This window comes from Pinus tabuliformis, chromosome Q, assembly GCF_031772625.1.
Source record: "Pinus tabuliformis cultivar Carrire ecotype Pingquan chromosome Q, CPIR1, whole genome shotgun sequence".
NCBI classification, from domain to species: domain Eukaryota; kingdom Viridiplantae; phylum Streptophyta; class Pinopsida; order Pinales; family Pinaceae; genus Pinus; species Pinus tabuliformis.
In genome coordinates, this window is record NC_142296.1 from 881,762,187 (window position 1) to 881,789,347 (window position 27,161).

Below are 27,161 nucleotides of genomic sequence, written 5' to 3' on the forward strand. Positions count from 1 at the left end.
CGTCCTATATAGGCATTTTTACCCACAACACCCAAGACACAAGAAGAGGAAGAGGACATGCCATGTGTTCCATATGCAAGTGCAGCTAGTAGCCTAATGTATGTGATGGTCTGTACTAGACTAGACATTGCACATGTAGTGGGAGTATTGATCAGGTTTATGTCAAAACCAACGAAGGATCATTGGACAATAGTGAAGCAAGTTTTCAGGTATTTGTGTGGAAATAATGATTATGGTTTGTGCTACCAAGGAAGACTAGGATTGGATAGAGTGTTGGATATTCGTGGCTTTGTTGATGCAGATTGGGCTGCAGATCTAGATCAGAGAAGATCTACAAGTGGGTATGTGTTTAACCTATTTGGAGGTGTAGTCAATTAGATGAGTAAGAAACAATCTGTAGTGGCACTATCAACTACACAGGAAGAATACATGGCAACCACTCATGCAAGCAAGGAAGTAGTTTGGTTGTAGAGATTGTGTTCAAGTATGGGGTTAGTACACAAAGCTATAAGGATAGACTGTGATAGCCAAAGTGCAATTTTCTTGGCAAAGAACCCTGCTTACCATTCAAAGACAAAGAAAATTGATGTTTAGTATCACTTTGTGAGGGATATGATAGAAGAAAAAAAGGTGTTGTTGGTAAAGGTGGACACTTTGAAGAATATTGCAAATGCATTGAGAAAATCTGTGAGCTCTGAGAAGTTCTCTTGGTGTAGAGAAACAATGGGTTTTGCAAGGCTGGATAAATGACTAAGTTCTCTTATGACCCCTTATGGAAAGAAAAAAACAAGTGGGAGAATGTTGGGTTGTGTTATATTCTTTCCATGACTAGCTCACATAGTTAACCATAGGGTTAGAGGGGGGGCGGAGCCCCCCATTTGTTGCACAGATTGTGCAGCAGGGGGGCGGAATCCCCTCTTGTCCAGGGGATTTGAGGGGTGACAAGCAGCCCCTCTCTACGGGGTCTAGGGCAGCCACCCAGGGAAATTTTTTTGGGACCCTATATTAGGTTCAGCGAACCCACCTATGGTTTTGTGCATGGTTTTTGCACATGGTTTTGGACGCGATGGTTTTTGGTCCATGGTTTTGGACCGATGGTTTTCGGTCCATGGTATTGGATGCTTCGACATGTATAAACATGTATTGTAACATTGAAAGGAACATAATGAAAAATCAAGCTGGTTGTCTCGGTTTTGGGATCCAAGGGAAAATATCTGCATATATGTGTTTTATGTGTTATGCTCTCGCATTTTTTATTTTCTGTGTTTTAGAATTCACATGTAGGTAATTTTTGTACGGGTTAAAACCTACATCCTCTATTTTCCCTGATAGAGCCAAGCAGATTAACATAGTTTTTTCCTACCTCCTTGCCTACTACTCTGATCAATGGGTAGATGAGGCCATCATAGGATTTCTATCCATTTTCTCTATTGATTCCAAACCCTCTATTGTGTTTAACTTCAGCCAATTTCTTGTAAAGTCAATTCATCAGCAGCTTATCAAATTTCTAAGTGAGGAGGTATTGAAGTATGCCTTTGTGCTAGTTTACATGTTCTTATACTTTCAGGGGGACAACATCAACCTTTCCTTTCAAAAGATGGATGAAAAAGGAAACCAGAAGTCAGTCATCTTTTGGACTACTCTAGTCATGAAGGAACAGAAGGAGTACACTTATAAACAATTTACAGAGATGTTTTTTCATCCAGCAGTAGGTCTCCTAAGGAGTATAATAGAACCAAGGATCAGTGAGGAAATTAAAAGGGTGTTGTAGCTGTCAAATCAAGTTTAGACAGGGGACTAGTACCTCTATGATAACTACAAAGAATTGAGAATATTTGGATGTGAGCTTGCACCTTACAAGCTGCCCAAATTCCTCCCAATGAGGATTTTTTTCTTTGGAATACATAAGGCAGATGATCAATATGGATGAAATCCACTTTGTTGCTACCAAGAAAATCCCAATTTAAAATCAAAACACAAATTGGCCCTTTCATTTGCAACAGCAGGGCAGCAGGGGAAGAAGCAGATAAGCTCTTGAAGGAAATGCAGTTCAGCCTTAGCTTTACCTGGTCTTATGATCCATTAGGGATCATTTCTAAATTAAGAGTAGAAACCAAGTCTACTCCTTACTTTCACACATCCAGGCCAGAGATAGAGAAGTACAAGAATCAGTTAGAATGGTTTGAGAATACCCTACAAGAGGTAGAATAATAGCAGGTATCATCATCTATAGTGCATACTCCTACCATGCAGGAGAAAATAGCCATGAGAAGCAGAGAGGAAGAGTCCCATTTAGGGACTGATATTTTTAGTGAAGGATTTAAGATCATGTACGAAAAGAAGTTCGAGCTTAGTTCTAGACTAAGCCTCAACAAAGATTCAGATTAGTGGACCATTATCACCACTAATGAGCCACTTGTTTCCTCATTAGTGGGTGATCATACCACACAGTTTCCCACCACCTCCACAACTTCACAAGAGAAACAAAAAATTATGCAGACATGCACATCTACTTCAGGGGAAAAAGAGAAGAGTATAATGGACATCTTCGAGGACATAAAATTCAGGAATGAAGCATTGAATATTAACACCTACAACCAATTCTGGAAGAAGACTTCTAGTACTCAAAGCAGGCCGTTGTTAGCCTTTGATTCAAAAAAAGGAATAATGAAAATGGCATTCCTCCAAGCACAAGTTCCCTAATGCAAGGCAACATTAGACTACAAGAATACATCCTTTGAGTTCGATGTAAATGATATACATCGCATTGACCAAATGGAGATGCATAAGCAAACTCGGGAAATGATATTTTCAACTGTTACTAACACTACTATGAATTTATCAAAACTGCAGGTTAACTTAGGAAATGTCCAATCACAGATGAAGATGGAGAAGGTCTCTACACCTGCCAAAGATACTAGGAATAAAACCCTGGAGGACTTGGTAATAAAACTGGGTTATGACCCTTCAAACATCAATGTTGTAGAGGAAATTGTGAAGAAAGAGAATTTAGACATAGAAACATTAAGGAAATAGTTAAAACTTCCAACATCAGAAGATCCTCTTGCCAAGGATATTGAAGAGACGGAGACACAAAAGGAAGATATGATGAAGCTCATCATAGAGAAGAGTTCACAACTGAAGAAAATGGAGACAAAGATGGAGAAATTGATTAAAGAAAAGGAGAAAGTTGCTAAAAATATTGCTTTCCATTTGGAAGCACTTCTTATCACAGCCATTCTTACAACCATATCTACTACAAAAAGTACAAGAGATGCTACAGATCAGTTGGCCAATGCAATACAAAACATGTCTCTCTAGACTAAAGAGGTCCAAAAGTTGGAGGACCAAGTGAATGTCCTAGAGGATCATCGCCAAAAACCTAAGATTTTTCATGCAGCAGAGCTTCAGAGAGATCAAAATCAAATAGAGGCATGGAAGAAGTCAGCAGCTGAGTCTTTTATTGGCTCTACACTAGGTCATGTTAAAGAAATCATCTGGAATAATATTATTGAAGAGATATATGAAATCTGGCCATGTATCCAGATTATCTTTTAGCAGAAGGAACTCATGGAGAAAGCAAAGAAAACCATTTCCACTATAAATTCTCAACTGGGAGAAATGCCTGCTACAGCCAACATCATCGTAAAGTTCCTCAATTCTAAAAATAGATATGAGCTGGATGATCTAGGAGCGGATGACAGAATAGAAACCATCCTGGAGGTGAATAAAGTTCTAACCAAGAAGAACTTAGTTATACAACTAACACAGAAGTGTCACACTCTAGAGGTAGTAGTCAACAGGTTTTTCTCAAGGATTGATGCATTGAACCAGAAGGGTTTTCCTTCATTGTTTGTAATCAATGATAAATTAATGACGAAGGAAGACTACATGAAGAAGCTTTAGGACATTGCCAAGGATACAACTAAGTCCTCCAATATCAAAGGTTCTATGACAGGCAAGGTGTTTTACGAAGCCATCAACAACATAGGTTTTATTCAACATGAGATAAAACATATTTTCACAGTTAAACCCACTTTTTCTTGGTATTCTGAGGTAGATGAAATCTACCGCAAGGTAACCAAGATAGTTGTTCTAGATGAATAAAGGTGGGAAAAATTGTGTGAATTTCAATATTAGAGGACACATCAGCTTCACCAGTGCAACACCCAAATAGTGGACACTCAGCAACTGCTTTCCTTCATAATAAGGCAACATGTTTACATTCATTCCTTTTGATCAAATTATTTATGTTTATATTAGTTTTAAGTAATAATAGAATGTTGTGTCACTCAGGAATTTATTGTAATATTTTTGTAATTTTGTTTAAACACTTCATTATATCGAAGTATTCAATGTTAAACCCTTAAACCAGTTATCACACAGATTTGTACTAAGATGGAACATTTTTGAGATAGTAAAAGATTCTAAATTTGCCTCATATGGTTTGTCTCTTAGTGAGTTGTTTTCATCTAGTTTTTCCTTATGTCTTCTTCATATAATTAAATCTTTTATAGCTATCCAATTTAAAATTTAATTGAATATCAGTTTCATTTTGAATCCACTGTGAAGTTGCATTTAAATAAGAGATTAATTTGCAGAACTATCTGTTATTGTAAATTCCTCTTTGAACTTAAATTTCAGTAGATTTCTATAATAGTTTAATTATATTATGTTGATCAAGGAAACTATGTTTTCTTGATTTATGCTTATAAATGATTAAATACTCAGTTTGAATTCTATGGGATCACTACCTTAACCTCTTGCAACACCTCATCAATGCTTTCGAATCCGTCTTCAAAACTGAAGATCATAAAAAAGCCTTCCCTTAAGATATCCCACTCCACGGTGCCGTGGCAGAGCTCTATTTACAAGTACCAATTCATAGGGATTATATCCAGAGTGTGACAGAATAAATGCACCCATTCTGGCTACGGCTCCGTTCCATACACTTTAGTCCATTTTTCCAAATGATCATGCAGATCATTCCTCCCATCATATTTCTTGGATAATCTCACTTTAGGATGACCAAATCACATCCTTATCATCCTCCTATAATTGTTCCATTCATCAAAGTTGTCCTTGTGCGTCCCCCACCATTGAGCGGGCGTAGCGCGTAGTGCCAAATCCAGTGCCTGAAAATGATGATCCTCCAAGACTTCTCTTTCAAAAGCATCCAAATACTTATTTACATTGGTTAAACCATCATAATAAGGTAAATTTCGTACCTCCGATGACACACAATGCAATGATTTAGTCATCATATTGCATCGCAGCGTAGATACTTCATGCAGCCAATTCTGCCAATGCTCTAATTCTTCATCTGAGTCTGAGGTACAGGAACTTTTGAGGTCCCATGCAATCCATCCATCGGTTGTTGGATTAACCCAATATTTGTCTCATTCCATAATTTTGTAGATTTGATCCAAATCATCGTTACTTTCCTCATAGTCACGGACCGGTTTGGTATAGTGTTGCCCTTCTGCAGGATCCAATGGTACTACAACATGGAGAAATTTTCTCTCGAATGACATCATCCACTTCTTCAAGTTGATGAACACATTTTTTATGCTCTTGACCTACGAGAAGATACCAGAATACCAAATATGCGAAGAAATATACCCAGAACATAGAACAATAAGAAATAACAGCATGTATTTTATTATTCAGAAAGGAAAGCAATGTTCAGTTGCCTCTTTGAGGTGGCAACCTCCAATAGAGCTAAGCTCGATTATAAAATAAGACACGACACTCCTCAAGGGGAGTCTCTATCCTTTATATAGGATTCATACATGCAATACCATGGGTCAGTACCATGGTTCTTATTAATACCATCTATCTAATACCATGGCCCATTTGCAACTAATTGTGGTCCCTTCTTTAAATGCGGGTCAGCCACTTACAATTATTAATATGGGCTTTATTGACTCTTTAACTAATTATAACTATGACTCGGCCCTATTACATAAATAAGGGGGTTAGGGTTGGACCCTAACATGCCCTCCCCCATAAACATAACCTTGTCCTCAAGGCTGAAGCTGCAGAAACTGCTGAAGAACAGTGTTTGGTTCCCAGGTCGCATATTCTGGAGAGGTGTCTTTCCACTTGATGAGGACTTCCTTGATCGTGTGGCCACACAGGTGTCGTTCTTGTGTGTTAAGAACCTATTTGGGTTGGAGCCAGATTGAACCTTATTCATCCAATTCCGGTAAACTGGTTTGAATTATGCAATGGTTCCCAACCACTTTCTTGAGGCATGAGACATGGAAGACAGGATGGATTTTTGTAGTGGGTGGCAAGGCTAGCTTGTAGGCTACTTCCCGATGCGCTGAAGTATTTGATAAAGTCTATAGAATTTTCGAGATAATTTTTGACAACCCTTGTCTTTGAGTGATGTTTGCCTATATGGTTGCAACCTCAAGAATACCTGATCCCCTTCTTGAAATTTGCACTCTAAACGATGTTGGTCTACCTATTGCTTCATGCAATTTTGAGCTTGATGGAGATTATCTTTGAGGTGGGCTAGCATGGTTGCATGGTTCTGTAGGAGTTGATCCACTACTTGTACCTTTGAGCATCTCTGGATATAAGAAGTAGGTGAAGGAGGGAGTTTACCATAAAATTATTCATATGGAGTCATTTTGGTGGTGGCATGATAGTTAGTATTATACCACCATTCGGATAGAGGTAACCACTGTACCCATAGATGTTTACTTTCTGAAGTGAAACACCTGAGGTAGGTCTCCAGAAATTTGTTGACTGCTTCAGTTTGACCATTAGTTTGGGGATGATAGGAAGTACTGAGTTGTAATTGGGTACCTTGTAGCCTGAATAGTCCCTGCCAAAAGTTACTGGTGAATATTGGGTCACAATAAGACACAATGGAAGTGGGCATGCCATGCAATTTGAAGATCTGGTCCATAAAAGACTGAGCCACCAAAGCTGGTGTAAAAGGGTGGGGCAGGGCGCAAAAATGAGCATACTTAGAAAGCCTATCCACAACCACCATGATGACTAACTTGTTGCCTAAATTCGGAAGACTCGTAATAAAATCCATAGAAACATTCATCCATATTGAGGCAGGGATGGGCAATGGTTGTAATGTGCCCGGGGATTTGACTGTTTCTCCTTTGTGGCACTAACACACTGATGAGCCCCATAAATGGGTAATTATATGGGCTCATTTGACCTCCTAACTTAGCTTAATCCACCATTCTCATTAGTTTATTGCATGTTTTTTATTATATTTATGCTAATAGAGTAATTTGGGTTAGTCATTATGCCATGAAGTCTAATGTGTGCTTTATGTAGATTTTTGGTCAATCTTGAGACAAAGTCAAAGGTTTAATGATCATTTGGCAGCCAATATTCAAGGAAGACAAGGGAGAGGATTTATAGGAGGGTGTCCCCCTCATTGATGACTCCCTACTTCGAATCCTCCTTCAGAAATCTCAAAGCATAAGCAACCACATCAATGCATCAAAGAGGCGGCCGAGAAAGTGAAGGTTAACTGCTATCTATCTCAAGTCCTACGAGCCAAGCCTCCCTAATTTTAGGAGAGCTATTGGGAGCTCCAGTTGTATAAATAGAGAGGCCTGGGGCCTCAGTAGGTTGTTTGATGTTAGTCAAATTTTCGCACTTTTGTTGCAGTTTTTTCTCAACTCATTTAGAGCTTCCTTTTGTGGACAGTTTTATGTAATGTGACTATTATTTTGATAATGAAGATGAAATATTTTCTGAGCCAGCACTGAGTTCTTCTAGAGGGATAAAGCTCTTGGGTTAGGGCCCAACCCAAGCTGCCCAACACCTCTTGTTTTGTATTTATATGTCTTGTTGCAGTTCACGAATTAGTTGTTGTTAGATAGATTTCTTCCTTTAGAATAGGTTGCTTTTTGGTGATTTACATAGTTGTTTTCATTTCAGTTTGTTGAAATACATTAAATAGTGGTAAGAGAAAGATACAAAAATGGCCATCAACAGAGCCTTGACCTCCTTTCCTCCCTTTGGGACCATGAGCTAAGGTCAAGACCCTCTTGCTGCCACCAAAAACACAGTTTTGCCTTCTCCATGCAATTTCTAGTGTTATAGTTTGATTTAGAGGTTAATGCTTTGGTTCAGATCCATTTTCCATACTCATTTATATTTCTACAATAAATCTCCATTCATGCCTTCTTTCCGTGTAGCATTGTTCAACATTTTTTTTCCTAGATTAGAATTTAGGGTAATATGAGGTACAGTTCTATTTTTTGGTGCAGCTAGTTTCTTTTCTTGCTCAGTTTCAGTGTTTGATTTGCAGTTCTTTTGCAGTACATATTTGCTCATAATAAGTTAATAAATCATCGATCACCATCTCTTTTGCTACATGTTCCACATGTCATTCACAGCCCCTCATAAATCTGCCCTAATTTTATGCACTTTTCTCATAAACTTTCCTCCCTTTCCTTGAACAAATCCAGCCACCTCCCTCTTTCCTAATCCTCCCTGATGAACCTCAGACACCTTAACACATCCTTCTAGCTCTTAGCTACCCTTACCAACCATTTTCCCACCTTCAAAACCTCTAAAACAACCCTCGAAATCTTCCTATAGATCCTCCTCTAGACCTCCTGTAGATCCCCTGCAACCTCCTATAGAAATTCTTGTAGGTGACTTTTTATAGTCTGATTTTAGGGAAAGCCTCCAGAAGGTTACCAGAGGCCTCCTAGGACCCATCCACGCCTTCCTATACCTCTCCAAACTCCAAAGTCGCACTCCATCGCCACCTAATCACTGCCACATCCAAAAACAAATAAATTACATGCATGACAATTCCACATAAAATACATAAAAACCCAAAAAGATGTTTTTTTTCTTATTTCCTTCTAGAAATAGCTTGAATATATGTTTTTTACTCTCCAAGTAGGTAATGGCATTCATTTTATGGTTTTTCACCTCTATTTCTACAAAAGTAGGGTTAGCTGGTTAACAAGGGTTTGCTAGGGTTACTTCACATTTCAGTCTTCATTCACTTTCTGCAAGTTGAGCAGCCTGTGTAGGTTAAGCTTTCCTTTATTTCATCACATATAAAGATTCTTTTGGAATTCATAGAATTTGGCTTGATCTCCTACTGATCTTGCGCCAGTTGACCAAGTGACGGCCTGCAATAAGAACTAGTACTTGTGCATACAACACCGTCGCTTAAAAGTTTGTTACGAACTACCTGGTTGATAAAAAGTAAAGTAGGAAGCTCAGGAGTTGTAGCATTATTGCTAAAATACTGGTGCTCACCACTTTTTGGTGTCGTTTCTAGGGAAGCGTCAGAGTATTTTGTGATTACTTCTTTTCTTCTATTTTCTACTGCAACATTCCGCTAAGTAATTCATTTCAGCAAAAGTAGAGTAGTTGTTTATTTCAATTTCTACATTTCCTTGATTTCATTTCAATTCTACAACTTCCATTTCAGAAAAAGTAGATTAGTCCTTTCAATTCTGCAATTTCCATTCCATCAAAAGTAGATTAGTCCTTTCAATTATGCAGTTTCCATTTCAGCAAAAGTAGATTAGTCCTTTCAATTCTGAAATTTCCATTTCAGAAAAGGTAGATTAGTCATTTCCTTGCTTTCATTTCAATTCTGTGAATTCCTTTCAACAAGTTCATTTCAGCAGTTGCAATTTGTTTGTTCAATCAATTTTAGTTTTGCAGGTACAAGCAGAAAAACAAAAATCACCAAAAAAGATTTCCTTTCATGCCTCGTAGGAATAAAGATAATTCAGGAAAATTCTTGCCCAACAACCTCACCACATCACAAAGCCACCCTTCTCTCTTCTTCAGTGGCAGTGATCCAGAAGAACCTTTAGGGGAACAACCTGAGATATTTGAAGAACCTATAGGAGAAGAAGAGGAAGAAAACATCCCTCCTGAGACAATGGCTGAAAATAGAAATGCTAGGGGAAATGGAGAAAGAGTAGAGGGTAACTTTCCCATCTGAGGGACCAATGGGGACACTAAAATGAAGAAAATCAGCCCTTCAACCCTACCTCACTTCCATGGATTGACTACAGAAGATCCTGACACCTTCTTGTTTGAGTTTGTTGTTATCTGTCGAAACTATGACTATGCAGAAGATAAGCAGAAGTTGAAGCTGTTTCCTTCTACCCTCAAGGATACAGCATTGTGCTGGTTCATGGGGTTACCTAGAAATAGCAACACAACTTGGGCTCAGATGCATCAAGCCTTTAATAACAAATATCAAGACTACTGTAGGACAAAAATACCAAGGAAGATATCTTCAGAATGACCATGGGAAGTGATGAATCCTTGGAAGATTATGAAGAAAGGTACTAGCTTAGTTATAAAAGGGCCAGGTGCACACTTGACCTTGGATCTATGAAGTTGGTCCTGCTTAGAGAAATTCCCGAAGACCTTCTAGACACCCTCCATTTACTAGCTAGGGGATACATCTACCAACTACCTTAAGAAGACATAAAAGCTATTTTTAGAAACCATTATAGGGCAACCAGAAAGAGAGGTAGGGGGAGTCAACCCACAGCCAATACCTCCTCATCTAGTTCATCCCTTAAAGGTGAACTTGGAAACATGCTAGAAGACTTCATGAGTGAGATGCTGCAGACTCTTACCATGCAAATGGATACCTTGCATATCAAAAGGAAACAAGAGGAAGCAAAGAGGGCTTTGGCCATTTTTTGTCCTAGGTGCACTAGAAGGCATCCTAGGAATGAATGTCCATTGAACTCTATAGAGGTTTGTTCAGTCTGTGAAGAAGATCATTCTATAGATAAGTGCCCTTCCTTTCCCAGACTTAAAGTTGTATACCAAGGGGCCAAAGGAGCCACTGAACCACTCTATTTCATGAACCAAAGGAGACCGCATGGACCTAAACCATACCAGCAGGGAATGTAAGGGACATCTCAGGCATACTGCAACCCCAATCAAGCCACTTCCATACCTTCTTGGGGTACCCCTACTCATCCTTCCTGGTCCACACCTCCTCCTTAGTCCTATCCATCTCAATATCATGCCCACCCATCCGCTCATTCATTCCACTCCTATGCTCAGCCACAACCTCAGTGGAATGCATCTCATCAGGGGTGGAGACCCCAGTAAAACTCTCCTCCTACTCTTTTTCCTCCACCACCTACTCAACCGCAACCATTGCCTCCTACTCCACCAAGGAAACCCGAAATGCCTGCTCAACTAAACCCGAACCCGAACAATAGACAGGCTCAGCAAGTATATAGTGGGGAACCATCATGCCCAACCTATGCTGTGGAGATTCAGGAGATTAACCTAAAATTTGGGAAGGTTATCCCAGACAGCCAGCCTCCCCCTCAGGAGGTTGAGGAAGATAAAGAGGAAAGTGAACCAAAAGAAATTCCACCCTTTCCTGAGAGACTATCTAGGACAACACAACCCACCCCAGAAGAAACTGAACTTCTGGGAGAATTGAAACATCTATGTGTAAATATACCACTTCTCCAAGCCATAAAGGATGTGCCTATATACAATAAGATGATCAAAGAGAAGTGCTTTAGGTATCCAGGAAGGTGCAAGAGATATGCCCCAACCATCAATGTCATAGGAAAATTGTCTGACCTGATGTTGGGGCAGGTAATCTGTCTGAAATATCTAGACCCTGGAAGCCCAGTAGTTGATGTCCATATCAATGGAACCATGATCCCACATACCTTGATTGATCTAGGAGCTGCCATTAATGTGATGACAAAGGAAACCATGCTCAAACTCAACCTCCAGGGCTCCTTGAGAAAGATCACGACAATACTGCAGCTAGGAGACCGCTCCACCGTGACCCTTGAGGGGATGGTGGAGGATGTGATGGTATCCATCGATTCTTGGGAGTACCTTACTGATTTCCTAGTTCTCCAGCTGAAGGCGAACCTCACTAGATATCCTCTCATCCTAGGAAGACCCTGGTTGGCGATTGCAGATGGCTACATCAGTTGTCGAGCTGGGAACATGACAATCAAGAACGGGCATATGTCCAAACAACTAATCCTATACCCTCTTGCCCAACCCCTACTAGAACATGATCTACCACTCTGGTTGGAGGAGGAGGATGAGGATGAAGTCTATTCTACACCACTATGTGCAGTAGAAACTGCCATGGGGGCGAAACCACAAAATGAGGATGATATCATTGGAAATTTGATTCAGAATCCACCCCCCAGTATGTTGCCATTTGAAGATCTAGTGAGAGAAACCCAAGACAACACCCTATATGATCTCTGTGGGGCCGACCCGACCTCTCTCCATGTTAAGAATATAGAGTTTGGCCCAGAAAGAACCCTCAAAATCAACTCATCCCTATCCACCTCCTAGGAGAAGGAACTATGTAGCTTATTGAGAAAACATTTAGATGCCTTCGCCTGGAGCTATAAGGAGATGAAGGGAGTGCACCTTTCAGTTTTTACTCATCAAATTTACATTAAGGAAGATTACAAACTTGTTATACAGCCTCAAAGGATGATGAATCCAGCCCTCAAATGCATTGTCAAGGAAGAATTGCAAACATTACTGGATGCAGGATTCATCTACCCCATCTCTGATAGTCAATGGGTATCTCCTTTGGTGCTAGTGCCAAAGAAAAATGGTAAGTGGAGAATCTATGTTGATTATTGGGAACTGAAAAAAGCCACTAAAAATGACCATTTTCCTTTGCCTTTCATAGATTAAGTGTTGGATGGTCTAGTGGGGAAAACATTTTTCTCCTTCCTAGATGGGTTCAGCGGATACAATCAGATCCAAATCAGCCTAGAAGACCAAGATAAGACCACTTTCACTTGTCCTTGGGGTACCTTTACATATCAGGTTCTTCCTTTTGGTTTGTGTAATGCTCCCGCCACTTTCCAAAGAACAGTATTGAGTATATTTTCCAAACAAGTTCATGATGCAGTGGAAATATATATGGATGATTTTACTCTGTATGGTTCTAACTTCCAGGAAGCTTTATCTAACCTAGGAAAAGTTTTGGATAAGTGTATTGAAATGAACTTGTCCCTCAATCTAGAAAAATGTGAATTCTTGATGACTGAAGGGACCATGCTAGGTCATGCAATATCTTAACAAGGATTGCAGGTGGACCCCAACAAAATTGCCATCATCTAAAGGGTCCCACCTCCTAAAAATGTAAGATATGTCCAAAGTTTCCTAGGCTTAGTAGGATATTACAGAAGATTCATTAAATATTTCAGTGAGTTAGCCTCTCCATTTTTTGGTCTTTTGGGAAAAGATGTCGAGTTCATATGGATTGAAAACTATCAATAAGCCCTAGATACCTTGAAAAGCATACTTATGACTGCCCCAATTTTGAGAGGCCCAAACTAGGCCCTACCTTTCCAAATTCACACAGATGCCTCAAACAAAGAAATAGGAGCAGCCTTGGGGCAAGTTGATGAAAATTTACCTTATGCCATATACTTTATAAGTAAAAATTTGTCAAAGACAGAGTTAAACTGCATGTAACCGAGAAGGAACTCCTAGCTATAGTACATTCCTTAAATAAATTTAGACATTACATCACAGGCTATCAAACCTTTGTACACACTAATCATGTTGCAATTAGGTATTTAATGAAAAAACCAGATGTAAATGCTCGAATTATTATATGGTTGCTTTTATTGCAGCAGTTTGATTTAACCATTGTTAATAAGCCTGGTAAGGAAAATGTTGTTGCTAACTTTTTGTCTAGATTAAATCTGCCTACAGGTGAGGAAGGAATGGTGGATGATCAAATGCCAGAAGAAAACCTATTTTCTATCTCAGTGTTCTCTCCATGGTTTGTTGATATAGCAAATTACTTGGTTTCAGCACAATTCCCACCACACATGTCCTCGAAAGAGAAGAGTAAGATTGTGAGGAAAAGTGCCCCTTTCACCTGGATTGGGGGCAATCTCTTCAAACTTGGCCAAAATAAGATCTTGAGAAGATGTGTCAGGGAGGAGGAAGTTTTTGACATTCTCCTGACCTGTCATGACGCGCCTTGTGGAGGCCATTTTGTAACAAAGAGGATTGCCTTCAAAATTCTGCAAGCAAGTTACTATTGGCCCACTCTTCATCAAGATGTGAAGAGATATATCAGCCAATGTGATCGATTCCAAAGGATGGGGAAACCTACTCCAAAGGATGAGATGCCCATGCAACCTCAACTGACTTTTGAGCCATTTGAGAAGTGGGGCATGGACTTTGTGGGTACTATCAACCCTCCTTCAAAATAAAGGCAATACATCATTGTGTGCACTGATTACCTGACAAAATGGGCAGAGACAAAAGCAATCAAGGCAACAATAGAAGAAAAAGTAGCGGATTTTTTAAGAGAGAACATATTATTTAATTTTGGGTATCTAAGAGAACTGGTTATAGATCAAGGTAGTCAGTTCACTTCCAATTTGATTGAAGACCTGCTCACACATCATAAAATCAAGCACAGGACTTCCACCCCTTACCATCCACAAGCCAATGGACAGGTGGAAGTCACTAATAGAGCTTTGGAAGGAATTTTGACCAAGGTAGTGAGTAGCAGCAGAAAAGATTGGGCAGATCGATTGGTTGAGGCCACCTGGGCCTACAACACCACATGGAAGACCACCACTGGGTTCACACCCTATGAACTAGTCTATGGGAAGAAGGATTTGCTGCCAATAGAATTTGAATATAATACACTAAGGATGGCAGCTCAACTAGACCTAGACCTCAGCCATGCACAAAGGGAAAGGTTACTTTAGCTCAATGGATTGGATGAACAAAGATTGCAAGCCCTTCTCCACACAGAGGTAGTCCAGCTTCAAAGGAAGATATGACACAAAGGAGAACCTATTCCAAGAACAATATTTGGCACTGCTCTATGACTCAAGCTATAAAGATTTCAAAGGCAAGCTAAGGACAAGATGGCTGGGACCCTACACTGTAGACAAATGCAATGACAATGGTTCAATTATGATCAAAACCATTGTCGAGGAAGCCATCCCCATGCTTGTCAATGGACATAGGTTGAAAATTTACAAGAAGCCCCTCTCCAAGAGAGAGTTCATTAAAGATCTGAATAAGATAGTGCTGGTAATGGAGCATGTCTCAGCCTCCACTCCACCCGCCCACTGAGAAAAATAATAATAAAGACTCAAGCGAAAACCTCTATGAGGCACTTGAGTCCCATCATTGGGTTGAAAACCTCTTTTGAGGTAGCCCAGTGATGAAAAAAACAAGAAAAAGAGAGAGAGAATAAGATCCCTGGATGAAAACCTCCCTTAGAGGCACCTAGGGCAGGCAAGTAGGGTAAAAACCTCTTGGAGGCACCTTGTTGTCTTTTCAAAAAAAAAAAACAGAGAAAAAAGGAAGAGAAATTTGACTTTTAAAATGCATTGCAGGTTATGGGTGGACCACAAGAAGCAAGAGGAAATGCCACAAAGCCTATTACTCATCCTCTATCCTCTTCTCCATCATTTCTGACCTCTTTTTTTTCGACCTCTCTATGTTTTTTCTGAAGAATGTGTATCCTACAGGAGGCCCTGTGTATTCTAAAGGAGGCTCCTGTAGAAATAACAGAGAGTCCGAAATAGCTTTTAAAAACAATTTGAGGAGCTAGGGATTTTCATAGAGAGCATGTAGGCCATCCTACAACTATCCACCATCATAACCATCCATCCCACACCTACACCACCTCATTTCCATTGATTTATTTTTTTCTTGTAGCAAAAACAAAGAAACTAATTAAAAAAATGAAATAAAAAGAACAACACCTCCACAACTCAACTGCAACTTACCAAATACCTCTCCATTTCCATCAGTATCTTTAGTATCATCCTCAAAACTCCCAACACCGGAATTAGCTAAAAATTTTAGAGGGAGAAGAAGCTATAGGAGCTCCTGTATGATTTCCTGTAGCAGCTGATCCCCTTAAAATCAAGCTCCAGCAGAGAAATAGGTGCAGCCACAGGAATGCAGAGGATGTTCGAAGCAAGATTCAGCTAAAGAGCACCGATACAAAACAAACAAGCCACATATGAAGAAGCAAATAGCATATAGTAGAAGGGAAACATGCATGCAACATTGAAATACAAGCATGTAGCAGCAACAAAACCACGCAGCGCTGTAGCACGAATATTCGACCTGTAGCTAAGTGTCTAACCCTCTCCTCTATTGCATCTGTATAATTCAAAAATTGCATGAACGAATGAGATTGTTAGGGTTAAACCAGAAAGGTGGCCAGTTAACTAGCCATCCAGTTCGACTACGCTCATCCGGAGATCCCACACACGTGTGCCTAGTCAACTCACAGAAAATCCAAAAAGACAGGTAGTGGTGGGTGTATGAACTTCGATGCAAATGATGGGAAGTGATTGCAGGTATAAGTCATGAGGAGTCATGATGGCATAGCAGTGGGGACCAACAGTTCGAATAATGGCAACGTACCCTTTTTTCCACCTCACATCATAGCTGGAAATATCTTGAGTAAACATAAGTACTCCTCCTCAAACTTATTCACCACCTTTGTTTCCATTTTATCATCGTTCCCGCGGCTGCAACAAGCTCCATACCACCTCCATAGCCTCGAAACTATCGTTCTCTGTTGTTTTTAGTCCTCCTCCTCCTATCGGGGTTCTACAGGAGCATTATCAGGTTCTACAAGAGCAGTAACATGTTCTACAGGAGAACCTTCAACCATTTCTACATGAGGGGAAGTAAGCAGTTTTATAGGAGAAAACACGGGGTTTTCTCTCAAATTCGGACTTGAAGAGGTAGGCTCTATACAAACCCACCTTGTATATTCATATGTGCAAGTAGTGATGCAATTTTAAGGACAAATTAAGCCTGAAAAGAAGAGGAATTGCATTAAAAATATTCTGCCTGTTTCTTAAAAAAAAACACAGTTTTTTCTCTGTTCCTTGTTTCTGAAAAAAAATTTGTCTCCTTCTCCACCTGGGGTGTTCCAAAATATTATAAACATAATGACAATGGGATTCATGAGGAAGGAACCCATAAATTCAATCAAGCTCCATGAACATCCCGAGGTAGTATCCATTTTTACTAGAGCCAATTGGATGCCATTTTTCAAAAAATTTAGAGGGTATGATGAAGAAGTGACTCAGGAGTTTGCCCTTTCCTTGGTACCCCACTCAAAGACCCATGCCACTATTACTTTCAAAGGTATCACCATGGAAATCACCCCAGAATTTATCAATAGGGTTACCAGTCTTCCACTTGGACTACCCTGGAGAAAAGATGAAAAGCCATTGGGTCAAGTTGCCAAGAAAACCTTCTTCCAACCAAATGAGCATCCTGTAGAGGACAAAAATGGCATCAGAAGAACAAGCATACCTTACACTTGGGATGAGGTCAGTTACCAAATTATCAAGTACATTTCCTGTGAAGGGAGGTATAACATAGTTTATGGTTACCATTTTAGACTTCTGCATGAGCTAAGATATGGCATGGATATTCCCACACCCCAAAAACTCAACATTCCCTATTTTCTCCTACAGTCCCTTATAGAATCCAAACATTAAATTGAAGGCAGGAGGTCCAAATCAATTGCCCCACCATGGACTAATTAAACTGTTGGTGGAAGAAGCCTTCCACACCTTCACAATTCCCATAGCCTGGGAGAACTTTAGAAATATGATAGGAGACGATGATATAAAAGCCCTCACATATGACCTCAGTCCTTCTGAAAGTGAGGCGGAAGAAAAAAATGGAAAGATGAGGAGGAAACCAAATAGAGAAGGAAGAACTTAAAATAGGGAAGGAAGAACCTAAAACAGGGAAGGGAGAGACTAAAATAAAGGAGAAAAGGGCAACATTGGATGGAATACATTGGCCACATGGAGAGCAAGCTTAGAGAAATGGGTCAGGAGTTGAGCACTGTAAGACATACAGAAGAAATCAGAAGATCTCACTTGGAAGCAGAAAATGAAATGTTAAGAAAACAACTGCAAGAAAAGGACACACAATTGGCATACATGGAAAACTCGTCTATGGAGGCACTACAGTGCAGGAAACCAACAAAATCATATGGAGTATACCTCAAAGACTAGTGGCTACATTTTCAGATCATGACCTTGGCACAGAGAGGTACCATGCCTTTTCAGGATTATAAACAGTTTACAGACCTATGCGACCAAATTTTAGCAAAAGAAAAGGCAAAGATAGCAGATTTTTATTTGCATAACTTGGCCCTCACTGATATGAACCTATGGTACCCCAATGCTAGGCTAGGGGACTTGCAATTAATGGCCATGGCATCATGGATGAATCATGAGGAGAAAAGGGCAAGAGAAATCAAAAAGTTGATGGCAATAGATAAAAATGAACCCTTAATGATCCAAGCTAAGCTAGTAGACCCCTTGGCTCTCATCAGTGTCCACCAGCTACTTGCAAATAATCCTCAAAGTGTCCCTAAGTATATCAATGAGCAGGCCGAGGCCATTGCACATTTGGAAGAAATGGAAAGATTACTTGGGGAAGAATGTATTCATGCTTGTATGAGGAGGTGGAACACTCTCCCACACAATTTACAAATCAAGGATTATCACTCCCCAAAAAGGATGAAAGAAGCATTAAGGAGAGGCCACTATACAAGCGCTCTATGCAGAGTTTGAAGGCCAATTAGATTGGCCTCAAATTGAGTCCTCCACTGCTGCTAGGCCTACTAGAAGGTGTAAAAGAAGAAGAAGAACAATAGCAGTGGGAAGAGGTGGAAAGAAAGGCATGATTCCATGAAAAGGAATAGAATATCACATCAAAAGCATGGGATGTCAGGGAGACCATCAGGGCCATCAAAGATGAGGATATAAACTAGTTTCTCAGAGGATGAGCAACACATTCAGTAGGGGTGACGATGAGCCCCATAAATCGGTAATTATATGGGCTCATTTGGCCTCCTAACTTAGCTTAATCCACCATTCTCATTAGTTTATTGCATGTTTTTTATTATATTTATGCTAATAGAGTGAGTTGGGTTAGTCATTATGCCATGAAGTCTAATGTGTGATTTATGCAGATTTTTGGTCAATCTTGAGACAAAGTCAAAGGCTTAATGAGCATTTGGCAGCCAATATTCGAGGAAGACAAAGGAGAGGATTTATGGGAGGGTGTCTACCTCATTGATGACTCCTTACTTTGAATCCTCCTTCAGAAAGCTCAGAGCACAAGCAGCCACATCAATGCATCAAAGAGGCAGCCAAGTAAGTGAAGGTTAATAGTTGTCTATCTTAAGTCCTGGGAGCCAAGCCTCCCTGATTTTAGGAGACCTGTTGGGAGATCCAGTTGTATAAATAGAGAGGCCTAGGGCCTCAGTACGTTGTTGGATGTTAGTCAAATTTCCTCGCTTTTGTTGCAGCTTTTGCTCATCCCATTTCGAGCTTCCTTTTGTAGACAGTTTTATGTAATGTGACTATTATTTTGATAATGAAGATGAAATATTTTCTAAGCCAGCACTGAGTTCTTCCAGAGGGCTAAAGCTCTTGGGTTAGGGCCCAACCCAAGCTGCCCAACACCTCTTGTTTTGTATTTATATGTCTTGTTGCAGTTCACGAATTAGATGATGTTAGATAGATTTCTTCCTTAGTAGAATAGGTTGTTTTTTGGTGATTTAAATAGCTATTTCCGTTTCAGTTTGTTGAAGTATGTTAAATAGTGGTAAGAGAAAGATACAAAAATGGCCATCAATAGAGCCTTAACCTCCTTTCCTCCCTTTGGGACCATGAGCTGAGGTCAAAACCCTCTTGCTGCCACCAAAAACATAGTTTTGCCTTCTCCATGCAATTTCTAGTGTTATAATTTGATTTATAGGTTAATGTTTTTCTTCAGTTCCATTTTTCCATACTCATTTCTATTTCTACAGTAAATCTCCATTCATGCTTTCCTTTCCATGTAGCATTGTTCAGCATTTTGTTTTCCTAGATTAGAATTTAGGGTAATATGAGGTACAGTTCTGTTTTTTGGTGCAGCTAGTTTCTTTTCTTCCTCAGTTTCAGTGTTTGATTTGCAGCTCTTTTGTAGTACATCTCTACTCATAATAAGTCAATAAATCAGCCATCACCATCTCTTTTGCTACATGTTCCATAGGTCATTCACAGCCCCTCATAAATCTGCCCTAATTTTCTGCACTTTTCTCATAAACTTTCCTCCCTTTCCTTGAACAAATCCAACCACCTCCCTCTTTCCTGATTCTCCCTGATGAACCTCAAAAACCTTAACACATCCTTCTAGCCCTAAACTACCCTTTCCAACCATTTTCCCACCTTCAAAACCTCTAAAACAGCCCTCGGCATCCTCCTATAGATCCTCCTGTAGACCTCCTATAGATCCCCTGCAGCCTTCTGTAGAAATTCATGTAGGTGACTTTTTGAAGTCTGATTTCAGGGAAAGCCTCCAGAAGGTTAACAAAGGCCTCCTAGGACCCATCCACACCTTCCTACACCTCTGCAAACTCCAAAGTCTCCCTCCATCGCCACCTAATCGCTGCCACATCCACAAACAAATAAATTACTTGCATGACAATTCCACATAAAATACATAAAAACCCAAAAAGATGTTCTTTTTTCTCATTTCCTTCTAGAAATAGATTGAATAGATGCTTTTTACTCCCCAACTAGGTAATGGAATTCATTTTATGGTTTTTCACCTCTCTTTCTGTAAAAGTAGGGTTAGTTGGTTAATTAGGGTTTGCTGGGGTTACTTCACATTTCAGCCTTGCTTCAGTTTTTGCAAGTAGAGTAGCCTGTGTAGGTTAAGATTTCCTTTCTTTCATCACATATAAAGCTTCTTCTGGAATTCATAGAAGTTGTCTTGAGCTCCTTGCGCCAGCTGACCAAGTGACACCCTGCAGTAAGAACTAGTACTTCTGCATACAACACCGTCGCTTCCAATTTTGTTACGAACTACTGGGTTTATAAAAAGTAAAGTAGGAAGCCTGATATGAATTTGAAACTACTTGTAAATGGTTTGCAAGGTATTCAATTCAGTAATATACATGTTTAAAAGATGTCCATGTCTTGCAGAAAAGAAACAAATCAAATTTTCAGCTGTTCATGACCCATTTAAGTATAGCAGATTTATTTCCTTTTACTGTTTAACACACTAAAACGAATTTGTTCTACAAAATAAATCAACCACAGATGCAAAAGAAGTTGATGAAGAAGTTCACCCCTCCTGGGCTACGTCTGTTGGGTCCAAGGCTCCCAAATGGGCCTGTCCTTGTTTTAATTAAATGCTCAAAATGAATATACAGCTGAATAAAAGTCTCTACAGGTGGAATAGACTGTAAAAACGGATTCATAACACTTGAATCCTTCAGGATTGACTACTGGTTCACCTCCAATGAGTACCTGTAACCCTATACAGTTCTCCCAATACTGGGCCCTAGTGGCTCCTAGAACTTCCACAGCTCCAAAACCTCTGCAAATGACCTAATATGGCTGTAAGACCTGTGTCAATGGCTTCAGAAGGTCGAAGATACCCAAAAAAAAAATAAAAAAATCGTCCAAAACGGACTTTCCTAGCCAAAGTTATGGCTCATTAAAGATTCCCTCCAGTTTGGCCTAAAAAAACTCCAGCTAACTGTAGTTGGGGCCAGTTATCTCCGCCAATTATGGCGGGACCGCCAAAATTTGGTGCTCCGCCAAAAGTCCGCCATCTTAACTGCCACCTAATTGTCATGTTACCCGCACATGTGAACGGGATCTTCGGAATCGACGGTTTGCATTGGAGTTCGTGTCATAACCTTCGGTTGGCAGGCAGTTATCTTAACTCCGCTTTATTATACCATGTGGACACGTCCCACACATTAAACAGAAGACTGTTGGAATCACGGTGGCGGTTTGGGGTTAAATTCCTCGGTTCCGGGGCTGCGGACATATGTGATGGGGGCTGGCCCCCTTTATGCCATGCCCAACATAATACAACCTTTTAATATGGTTAACTCTGCCACCAAATCAAGTCCCACTGCATTGGTGCAATGGTAAAGCGTTGTAATGTTGTTTGAGTGGTCGTGGGTTTGATTCATAATCCAACCAAAATTTTAAACATATGCGCCCGTTATGATGACGTCACCTTGGGCCACGTGGTGTCCTCCGGGCCTGCCACATGGCAACCTATGATTGGCTGCCCCAAAAGGAATATTCCTTGGAATATTCTATGGAATATTCTTTTTTTTTTTTTGAAAAGTTCAAAAATTAAGGGTTTTTGGGCAATTTTGTTTTTGGCATAACTTTCTCATACGGCGACCGTTTTTCGAACCATTCACGGCGCCGGAATTAGGAGGAGAGCACTTTCCAGTTGTTCAATTTTGAACTAGTTCTGAGCAATTTAATTTTTGAGCATTTTACGACACTTAGGACATGACCACCTGATCACGCCTCCCCATTGGGAAGCTTTTGGACCCCAAAAGCCTTCAACTACCTGTTAAAGTGGTGAGGGTATAGCTCCCTCACTCTGTCCACCTCCATCCACTTTTCCTTGTTCGGTTTGCTGCCTCTGAAACCAACCCGCACATAATCTACATTGCCCCTCCTTGAAGTGCGTGTCCTTCTGTCAAGGATTGTATCTTCTTTCAGCTCATCTAAGAATTCTAGCGATAAATCTTCTATATATGGCAGTTGAACATCACTTTCATGATCAACAATCAAAGGAGGTTCATACAAACATAAGTTCTCCACATTGACAACATAATACATTTGCATGTAGGAAGGCAAATCTAATTGAAAAGCATTATTTCCAACCTTCTTGAGGATTTTGAATGGACCATAACGAATAGGCTTCAACTTTTTACCTTCTCCTTGCATCATTTCCTTACTAATGTACAGCCATACCTCATCCCCTTCTTGAAACTTGTGATCGACTCTATGCTTGTCGTGTCTTTCCTTGTACTTGCCTTGACTCTTCTCAAGCTGTTCTTGAATTTGCTGATGTATTTGCTGAATTCTTTCAATGAATGAATGAACTTTGTCAATATCACTATGTCCCTCAATGGCGACATCTTTCTCAAGAATGAAATCAAGAGGTGATTTTGGCAAGTAACCAAAACAAGCTTCAAATGGTGAGGTTATTGTGGAAGAGTGCTTGGCACGATTGTAAGCATGCTGTATGTAGTGCAAATGTTCATCCCAAAGCTTGGGATGCTTGCTACAATAACCTCTCAAAAGGTGCACAATGGTTTTGTTCACAACTTCTGTTTGTCCATCTGTTTGCGGATGGAAAGAAGTACTTTTCTTCAACTTTGTGTCCATCATCTCCCATAGGTTGGACCAAAAATTCCCCACAAATCTAGAATCCTTGTCACTAATAATGGAAGTAGGCAAACCAAAGTGAATCCATACATGATGAAAAAATAATTCAGCAGTTTGTTCAGTAGTTATAGTTTTCTTACAAGGCATAAGTATACACATTTTGCTGAAACGATCAACTACTACACATAAATAATCATGCTGCTTTCTAGATTTTGGCAAACCTCCTACAAAATCCATAGAGATGCTCTCCCATGGTCTAGAAGGTACCGGCAAAAGAGTATACAAGCCAAGCTTCCTATTACTAGGCTTGTTTGTAGCACATAATGAACAACCTCTTATGAATCTTGAAACAAAATCTACCATGCGAGGCCAATAGCAATACCTCTGTAGATGTGATACTCTTTTGCTTACACCAAAATGGCCAGCAATAAGAGAAGAATGAGCTTCTCTTATGACATTTATTCTCTCCCCCTGTGGTATACACAACTTTCCCAAATGAAATAGCAAATTGTTATGCATGTGATAGTCATTTTCCTCTACATAATTCCCTTTACTCAAGTTAGCATACAAATATTTAAAGTCATCATCAGATGCATATTGTTATATGTAACTATCATGTACAATGGAATCATTCTTAAGTAAAGTAACAACACCAATAATAGGCCTTGAAAGCATATCAGCAACTTTATTCAGAGTACCTTTCTTGTACCTTATTACAAAATGGAACTATTGCAAGAAGCCCATCCATCTGAAGTGTCGTGACTGTTGTAACTTGCTTTGTGATTGCAAGTACTGTAAGGGATGATGGTCGGTATGTATAACAGTTTCTTTGCCCATCAAATAGTGTTTCCACTTTTTGACGCTTTGTACCAATCCATACAACTCCTTATCATATGTAGGATAATTTACAACAACACCATTAAAAGTTTCAGAATGAAAAGCAATAGGCTTACCATGCTGTAGAAGAACTGCACCCATGGCATAATCACTAGCATCGGTTTGTATCTCAAATGGCTATATCAAATCCGGTAATGCAAGGACCGGAGCTGAACTAATATTCTCTTTCAAAGATTTGAAAGCTTTTTGCTGCTTGCCTCCCCATTGGAAAGCATGCTTCACACTTGTCACTGCATGCATAGGAGCTGCTATAGAAGAGAAGTTAGAGATGAACTTCCTCCAATATTGAGCTACACCCAAAAAACTTCTTACCTCTGTTATGGATTTGGGAGTAGGCAAATTCACAATAGCCTCTATTTTAGCAGGATCTATTCTCAAAGCACCTCCTCCTACTATGTGTCCCAAATAAACCAAAGAAGTCTTTCCAAATTCACACTTTACATTTTAAGAAATAACTGATTCTTCTTCAAAACATCAAGTACTTTCCTAACATGCATGACATGATCTTCTCTAGACTTGCTGAAAATTAAGATGTCATCTAAGTAGACAATAACGAAATCATCAAGAAAAGGATGCAAGACATCATCCATTACCCGCATGAAATTTGCGGGTGCATTGCACAAACCAAATGGAATCACAAGCCACTCAAAGAGTCCTTGTTTGGTTTTAAAGGCTGTCTTCCAAATGTCACTTTCTTCAATTCTTACTTGATGATATCCACTGCGCAAGTCTAACTTAGTGAAATATCGAGCATCTTTCAGCTGGTCTAGAAAGTCATCTATCCTTGGGAGTGGGTAACGATTCTTTACCGTTATCTTGTTCAAGGCCCTGAAATCAACACACATACGACAAGTGCCATCTTTCTTTGGAATCAATACAATCGGTGACCCACATGGCGAAGTACTTGGCCTTATGAAACCCTTGTCCAACAAGTCCTTGATTTGCTTCTTTATTTCAGCATTCTCCGTAATAGACATGCGCTACATGACTATGTTTGGAAGAGGACAATCTGGATGCAAATGGATTTCATGCTGAATCTCCCTCTTAGGAGGAAAACCTGTTGGCTCCTGAAACATCTCATGATATGCATCAACTACATCATACAGTTCTGACTTAAGTTTTGGATCATAATTGTCAAATGACTCATGATTCACATCAACCTTGGGCTTAATCATAAGAAGAATAAAATTCTTACTTGAATTGACCAGCCTTTTTACCTGTCCTGCATTTACCATCGCTATATTTGTCTTCTTGCGATGAGCTCTAACAATGAACTCCTTGCCATATTTGAAAAGATGATATTTGTTTTCATGGCGATGAAAGATAGCTTTCCTGTCAAACAAGTAAGGACTTCCCAAAACAATTCCTGCTATATCAAAAGGTACCACATCAAGTTCAACTGTGTCAATAAAATGTGTAGTAATTGCAAAGCGCAATGTGCACTTTCTTGAAACTTGTAAATTTGCATCCTTGCAAATCCATCCAAGTGGATATGGCTTCAGATGTGGAACGGTTTCAAGTTTAAGCTGCTTGACCAAGTCCTCTGATATAAGGTTTGCTTGTGACCCACTATCAAAAAGTGTGTCAATTTTAGTATGTTTTGAAATCACCCTCACATGAAACAGTTCAATTCTTTCTTCCTCATTAGGAGCGTGTACATGGCAGTTTGAGGTACTAGTGCTGGCTTGAGTTTCAATTTCTTTTCCCTTCAAGTTTTTCAAACCCATGGCTGCAATTTTGGTCTCATCACCTGAATCATCCCCTAAATCCTATGGTGTAGATGTAGTAGCAGCAGTTTTTTGTTTCCCTTTGGATTTGTTAAATTGAAGTCTTTTTTCAGGATGTAATTTCCAATAGTTTTTCTCCTCATGGCCTGGTTTAGAACAGTGTTTACAGATCACTTTCTCACTCTCCTGTTTGACAGATGCATTCTTTTTTCCCTTTCCCTTGGAGGCTTTTTCTTTGTTTTTCCCCTTTGGGGGCTGGTTTCTACCCTCTTCAAATGTGTTTTTTCCCCTTGCCTCTAAATGGGTAGCTTGGACACAAACCTCGTCCAGGCTAGTAGGATTAAACATCAAGATGGTGTGTCTAAGGTAGCTATGCAAGCCACCAATGTATTTCAGCAAGGTTTCCTGGGTCTGTAAATCTACCCCTAACAAGAGAGCTCTTCTCCTGAATTCTTGGGTGTAGTCTTGGACACTCTGACCCTTAAGTTGTCTGAAATTTTGTCAGTTCATAATGGTTTTCTGCATGTGAGCAAGAGGATAAAACTGTTTTTTAATGGCTAACAGAAATTCAGGCCATGTTAAGGTAACCTTACCAAATTTCTTGATCTCCTCTTTAGTCTTGGCCTCCCACCAGACCAATGCTGCTCCATCCATTCTCAAAGAAGCCAACTGAATCTTGGTGGCATCATCATGCATATTCTGGATCCTCAAGTAAACTTCCAACTGCCTAATCCAATTGTCAAGCTTTTCTGCATTCACTTCACCATTAAACATAGGTAATTCGAATTTTACACCAAGCTTCAAAAAAGGACTTTTTCCAGAGGATCTATGCTTATGCACAGAAGAAGAAGATGAGGATGAAGAGGAAGAAGGTGACGATGGGGGTGGTGGATCACCATTACCTCCATGTCCTTTCTTGGAATGATCATCATCCTTCTTACCTCCTGAAGAGCCCTCTCCTTCATGTGGATGTTTGGACCCTTCTCCAGCCAATTTCTCATTTCTTTCTTGGTACAATATCCTCACCATTTCAGTGAGGTCCAAGAAAGCCTTTCTGAAGACTCTTTCTTCTTCTTTTGGATCCATGTATGCAAGAATTTCTCCTTCATGTGCAGACATTCTTGAAGCTTCTGCTGAGACTCTTGAGGGTGAAATTGAAGGTGGAGGTGATGGCTCTCTGGCCTTCCTTGACTGAGGATTCTCTCGTTCTCTAGTCAACTATCCTTCCCCTCTTTTAAGTTTCAACCTGGTAAGCATCAATACTTGCAAGACAATTAGAAGATCTTTGCACAAAAACAAT